Source organism: Prosopis cineraria, unplaced genomic scaffold, assembly GCF_029017545.1.
Source record: "Prosopis cineraria cultivar Desert tree isolate PC_DT_omini unplaced genomic scaffold, ASM2901754v1 PC12, whole genome shotgun sequence".
Lineage (NCBI taxonomy): Eukaryota > Viridiplantae > Streptophyta > Magnoliopsida > Fabales > Fabaceae > Prosopis > Prosopis cineraria.
In genome coordinates, this window is record NW_026555343.1 from 1,809,611 (window position 1) to 1,816,799 (window position 7,189).

Sequence of the window (7,189 nt, forward strand, 5' to 3'; positions counted from 1 at the left end):
TAAAAAGTAGGTAATTAGTAGATAACTTATTGCAAATTAATGAGAGTTTCAATAAAATCAGAGTAGACATTACCTTTGTTAAACTTTTCAGCTCAACAGATTTTAAATTTTTTCAAAATTCTCATAAGTTTAATTGCTGTACTTAGGTGATTTCCTAAATATTTGGAAAAACTTTTAATTCAATTGCCTTGTTTGTCCTAGATGAAACCATCATAGGAAGTTGCACTGTAAATGTTGACAGAACTATTTATATCCAACCTAACCCATCCTTCTTAGGGAGAGTCATTTTGGGGGGGTTCCTTTAATTCATAGAAGGGCCAAGAAAGGTATACTCTTGCCTCTTGCCCAACAAGTTCAATCTAGGCTATCATCTTGGTGAAGTATATTTCTGAATATGACAGCGAAAACCGTGCTTATAAAGTTTGTTAGCCATGCCTATTTGTTGGTGTGCTGAAGGAGCCTCTTGAGCGGGAGTGTCTCACAACCCAATTAAGTTATGGCTAATACATAACGTGACTTATAAGATTTTTAAAAAAATACTTGTACCATGGGTGGAAAAGCGAGAAACACATGGAGTGGCAAAAAATGAATAAAGAAAGCAAGGTCACATACAGAAAAGAGAAAAAGACGAGCAAAGAAAGGGAAGTACTCAAGGCTCCTGTACAGATGGAAAAGCTTCTGAGAGGATCCAAGTCCCTCAGCAAACAGCCACACCCCACCGAAACAAGAGCTGAATATGGATCCTCTTACAAGTGATCCCCATAGCATCCCTCAACGACAGAAATTATGACCATTCAATTCATATTTAACACCTCATATTTTATCACATCATCTCATTAAAATAACACTGCTACATAAAAAGGCTATCGGAGCATTCACCTTTACCCTTTCAGAGCATTTTTAAAATGCTCTGAAAATAGGAGCTCCTGTATATATGGGAATGTTTAAAAAACGCTCTTACAGGTTAGCTCATGTACTCATTTCTTTTTTTTTTTTTTTGTAGAAAAGCTCTTATAAACCATAGGGTGGACCTACGGGAGCTGTTCTGTCTAAAAAACACTCCTGCAGGTTGACTGACGAGAGCTTTTCTACAAAAAAAAGGCTCCCATATAAGACCCCTACCGGAGCATCCCTTGATTCCTTTCAAGAAATGCTCCCATATCTTTTTTTTTAAAAAAAATATTTAATTCATTTTTTATTCTCTACATGCATTGTAGATTGTGATTAATATACAAAAAAATAATTATATAATTAATTTAAGTCTAAAAGCAATTCCATTACATACAAAAGTTCAACTAACTAATATTCAATACTATAACACACATGATTATAATGTAGATTACAATCTAAGAATTTTAAAACAATTCCAATACTCTCATGCTCACAAATACGTACATCTAACACCATTTTTGCTTGGCTAAAGTATTCATTCACATTCTATCTGCAAAAAATAAAGAAAAAATAATGATAGATTTATACATTTGTACAAAGGATAAATAATTAGTTTTGCTCTAAAAATAGATGGATCCTAATATTATGTGCTAACACAGAAAAACAGATTGATTGTTGAAGAATATTCCAGGAGGGTTACATGAATACTTTGTATGTCCAACAGGGAGTAAAGCTACATAGTTTAATTCATTGCGCACACAAGCAAAAAATAGTAACAATAGAAGTCAATCTAACTTGTGATAGAGTACAATTGAGCACATTAGAAAAATTAAAGGAGGGATTCTCGTTATACATAATCCATGTATAACAGTATGCTTTATCAGCTAGCAATTCTAGCTTCGCCACTCACCAATTCTAGAAAAAAATGATTTGTCTCCTCATTCAGCAACAAAAACCACATGCTTCAGCAAACCATCAAACAATAATATATATCAAACTATATATCATACCTCCATAGACTCGATTCAAGCCAGCCTGCTGGAGGTTCTGTTTTTCTTTTTTTTTTAATTCAGACTCTAATCACTGAGCTTCTTCTTCTTCTTATGAAAAAAAATACATGCATGGCTAAATTAATGTAAATGATCCTAACTACATATGAAGTGTTGCAACATGAAAATACACGTTTAGATGGATGAACAAATTAATATAACGGAAAATAACAAGGTGGGGTTGAAACACTTGAAGTAGTGTAGAATATATCCAAGTCTGGATTACGGATTATTGGGCGATAATTAATTAAGATGTGATGAAGATAGTAACTATCAGCAGCAAATGCGCAAGTCTCTTGTATAAATTATAATTATGATGTGCCAAGCTAGCTAGCTAGTGATGAGCTATACACCTCGTTTATATGAGAAAGAGAAAGAATGAAGGTATTGTGCAGCAAGAGCCTGTATTTGGATTTTAGGGAATGTGGCCAAATTCCATAGGGCTTGACAGAATCCAAAATCTTGATTATATCAAAATTGAAAGTTTGATATAATCAATAAATACTTCCAATTTGCATGGTGCAAACTTGGTCTTTTCTCAAGTTAAAATATCATACAATTCCCATCATATTATATCCTGATAACTTGAAACACGGATTGAAAATTTAATTTCATTGGAAGTATTTCAATTATTTTCACTCTGTCCATCTACGCATGCCATATCATAGGTTTTAGCCCAAAATAATCTTGTAAAGAAGCCAAGTACCTGAATGGCAATATTTCATCAACATAATGAAAAATTCATCCAAGAACAGCAGATACAATAGTCATTGCCCTGTGAGTGACAAATAGATATTAGTAACATGAAGAATGACATATTATTGAAGAATCTATACTTTTATAGATAGAAAAGACATCAATAACAAAAAGGCAACCAAATTTTTTTAAACTTAGCAAATAAATACTAGTAAGATGCAGCCAATGCGATTGAGACTATTGGCTTGTAGACACATCACATGCTTAAGGACTACAGCATAGGGGAAATTCGAGTTCTCTCTAGAAGGTTTGGCAAGAAAATCATTTACTAGTGATTCTTTCCATTAATTTGACCCCAGAGAGGATTTTACTCTTCCACTTTTACTATACTAGACTATCAATATTTTCATAGTAGTTACTTCAATCAACTTATTGCTCAAAGTGAGTAATTATAAGAAAGTCCATGTAAGTGAAGTATAAACCACAAGGAACATCTATGTCACTTAAACATAAGCATATGGAAGTACAACGAATGTCCTAATGAAAGTGAGAGCAGCTAAATTCCTAGCAGCTAATAGTGCCTGCACAAGACATCATATATCCAAATTATACGACATATCATTGCAATACCCAAGCATAATCATTCTACTTTGCCCTAAGTCACAACCAAAAAACAAAAAACAAAAAAAAGGTTTGAATAAACTTTGTGCCCTTAGGTTCACAAGAACAAGCTTACATTCAGAGCAAGAGTTTGTTTATGTAACCAAACATCTTTTGAAATGAAATTACGAAAATTAACAGAAAGGTCACCATGCTTTAGTAATTCTAACCTTCTATTTCTCCATAATTCCATTTTTGAATAGGAATTAGCAAGCCATGGATTGTTGCACAGTGCACACTTACTACAATGAAGAAGGTCCTGTCACCTAGTTCTTAAAAAAAAATTAGGAGGAAAGCCTATAATAAAGTATACAGGAAGAGAGAATCAATCCTTGAGATGCAATCAGTAAAATCTAAGTGATTAAAATTAAATTTAAGAAAACATTGCTAGGTCCATCACAATTTGCTTTCACTAACTTTTCAATCTTAAATGAGGGCAAAGAGCAACTCCAAGTTCCATTGTCCCATCTAAATGTATTACTTTGCTTAAAGGAAAGTCTGTCAAATACCATACCCTAAGATCAACTCCATTAACAGCACAGAGGCAGACTAATCGAATGGGTCTGGGTGTGCAAACAAATCTGAACTTCGGGTGCAAACTTTGAATGGCGCGAGGAATATGTTCGATGGCAGAAGCAGGAATGACAACTGAGGGAGGAGGAAGAAGAGCTTTGATGGCGCAATGAAGACTACAACTCGACTTCGGGAGGAACAACCGCGGTTGGTAAACTCAACAAGCTGGACGAATGAACTCACGATTGGTCAACTCGGAAGCTAGTGGGCTTGACAACGGTGGCAGGGGTTCGACGACGGCTTCATGGATGGCAAAAGGAAAGGAGTTCGGTGGGTTGAAGCAGTGAGAACCAAGGTAGGTTTCGAATGAGGTGCTGGTAAAGAAAGAAAGAATTAAAGGACTTACACAAAAAAAAAAAAAAAACAACGGCAAATCGCAAAAGCTCCCATAGGTTTTAATTTTTATTTTTTTTTAATTTTTAAATAACATGAAAAATACCTTATATGAGCTTTTATGTTCAAAAAAGCTGCTACAGGTTTTAATTTTTAAAAATAATAAAAAAAGAAAAAAGCTTTATGAGAGCTCTTCTACTCAGAAAAGCCCCCATATGTACTCAATATACGAGAGCATTTTAGAGCAGAAACACTCTTGTTGTATTTATTTATTTTTATTTTTTAACTATCTGCGGGAGTATTTTTGTTTTAAAAAGCACTCAAATAATAAACATATCAAAGCTTTTTTAACCACAAAAAAAAAATACGATCCAATATGTTACCCCTCATGTTTTTAGAGCTTTTTTATATTAAAACGCTCCAATATAGGTTTTCCGATAGCCTTTTTTTCTTGGTAGTAGTGTAATTTAATTTTAAAAAATAATTCTTTCACAATTTATTTTACCATTTTAGATATATTTAAAAAATAATCTTTCACAATGTATTTCATCACTTTAGATATATTTTTATACCCATAATTTAAAATGATTTTTTTATTTTTAAAACTTATTCTAAAAAATTTACTATATAAATTTTTTTTAAAACAGATTTTTATTAAATATGTCAGGCTAGAGTTTAAATAAGTCAAGCAGTAGCTCTCTGCTAACAATCTAAATAATCATAAAATCTTGCAGGGATCTACAATATGGTTTATTCAAACTTTAACTTAATTTATTTAATAAAAATATTAAATATATTTAAAAAATCTGCAAAGTAATTTTTTAGAACAAGTTTTAAAAATAAAAAAATTATTTTAACATGAGATAATATGATAACATATAAAATATTGTATATGGATTGAATGGCCAGGATTTCTTGCTGTTGGGGGATGCTGAGAGGATTGTTTTTAAGAGGATCCGAATCCAAACCCGTTTGCAGGTTGGGTTCAGTTTTAGTGCTAAGCGCTAAGATGAGTAGGAGGAGCTCATCTCCAAAATGCACCGTTTCGACTAAAAACTTGATGGAGATTCAGTTGCGCATCATTTCAAAACGCATCGTCTACAAGGCTCCTTTAAAATAAATAATTTATAACTAAAAAACTTGGCGCAAAAGCTGAGCGATTGGCATTTCGAAAGGGTGAAAGGTGTCGACTTTCTGTCAAGAAGGAGCTTGAAATTTGATCTTCGACATTAACTTTCAATGCAAATGAAGGAGGAAGCCAATTAAAAAAGTCTGATACACCTCTCTTTTGTGAGCAACAGCCGTCAATGGAGATTGAAAGATGCAATCTTTTTTATCCTATTTTATTCAATTATATATCTATATATTTTGGCAAAAAAAATTATATATCTATCTATATGAACTAAAATTTATATATATTAATGGTGAAGTGATGGATTTCAGTTTTTATTCATATGCTTAAAAAATTATATTCAAATGCTTAGAAAAAGCTTAAGAATTATATTTTTTTTATATTTAATGATCCTCTATTATGTGGCTTTAGTTTTATATTTCAATTTCTCTCTTCGACAAACATGCTATTTCAATTTTATATAAATTAATTTTTGCTGCTAACCCATTTGCTTTGCATTGCAAAATGATTTAGAGTATTTTACCCTCATTTTTACACAAGTATTATATATTTAAGATTAATAGAAAAAAAAAAGGAATTGTTGCTTTAACTCATATATATTATCATACTCTTTTACATTTACATGATGATACTTTTTAAAAATTATATTTTTTTGTATACAGGAATCAAATAGTGGAAGATGAATTAAAACTTGAAATAGGGAGGGAGTTTGAGAATTTGAATGAAGCATGGAATTTTTGGAATGAATATGGGAGTAAAATTGGATTTGGAGTTAGAAAGTACAATGGAACAAAGAGTAAAAAAGATGGTTCCCTTATTACATATAGATATGTATGTTGTAGGGAGGGTGTTCGAAAAAAAGATAAAAGAGAGACAACCTCTTCTAGATATTGACCGAAGACAAGAACCAAGTACAAAGCAAGGATGATTGTATCTCGTGTTGATCAAAAGTTCAGAATCACTAAGTTTAATGAAGAACATAATCACCTTCTTCTTACACCAAAAACAATGCATTTGTTACCGTCACGGAGAAGTTTATCAGAAGTTCAAGCTCATGAAATGGATCTTGCAGAAGAATCTGGACTTGAACCTAAGGATGCTTTTGACTTAATGAGTACATATATAGGTGGTCAAGAAAATCTTGGTTATACTATGATAGATGTAAAAAACTACTTGATGTACAAAAGACGAAGACATATAAAGTTTGGAGAGGTGGGATGTCTACTTGAATATTTTCAAAAACAAGTTGGCCAGAATCCTACATTTTATCACAAATATCAATTGGACAATGAACAAAAATTACCTATGTGTTTTGGGCAGATTCTCGTATGGTAATAGACTATGCTCATTTTGGTGAGGTTGTGTCACTAGACACTACATACAGTACAAACAAGAATCATCGACCCCTTACTCTTTTTTCTGGCTTTAATCATCATAGAAGTGTGGTCATTTTTGGAGCAGCATTATTATATGATGAGACCATTAAATCTTTCAAGTGGCTACTAGAAACCTTTTTGGATACTCACACTCAAAACAAGCCTCAAACTGTGTTTACTAACCAAGATCAAGCCATGGCTAGAGCATTGAGTGAAGTGCTTCCTAATACAAGACATTATTTGTGCACTTGGCATTTATTGCAAAATGGCATCAAACACCTCGGGATTTGATGAAAGATGGTTCACACTTTTTAACCGACTTCAAGAAGTGCATGTTTGATTATGCTGAAGTGGATAAGTTTGAAGAAGCGTGGAGCGAATTATTATCTGCTTACAATGTCCAGGAAAATGGGTGGTTGAAGTCTACTTATAATATTAAGGAGAAATGGGCCAGGTGTTATATGAAGGATGCTATTGTA

General features: G+C 32.6%; 1 long non-coding RNA gene across 1 annotated transcript; it reads right to left on the reverse strand.

Moving 5' to 3' along the window:
* Nucleotides 1-1,224: 1,224 nt before the first annotated feature.
* LOC129288554 (uncharacterized) lies at nucleotides 1,225-4,193 on the reverse strand. Its single transcript, XR_008588032.1, has 4 exons — nucleotides 3,811-4,193; nucleotides 3,467-3,562; nucleotides 2,647-2,715; nucleotides 1,225-1,441 (listed from the first exon to the last, which is right to left on the reverse strand). It is a non-coding gene; the product is annotated as an uncharacterized LOC129288554 (long non-coding RNA).
* Nucleotides 4,194-7,189: the final 2,996 nt, after the last annotated feature.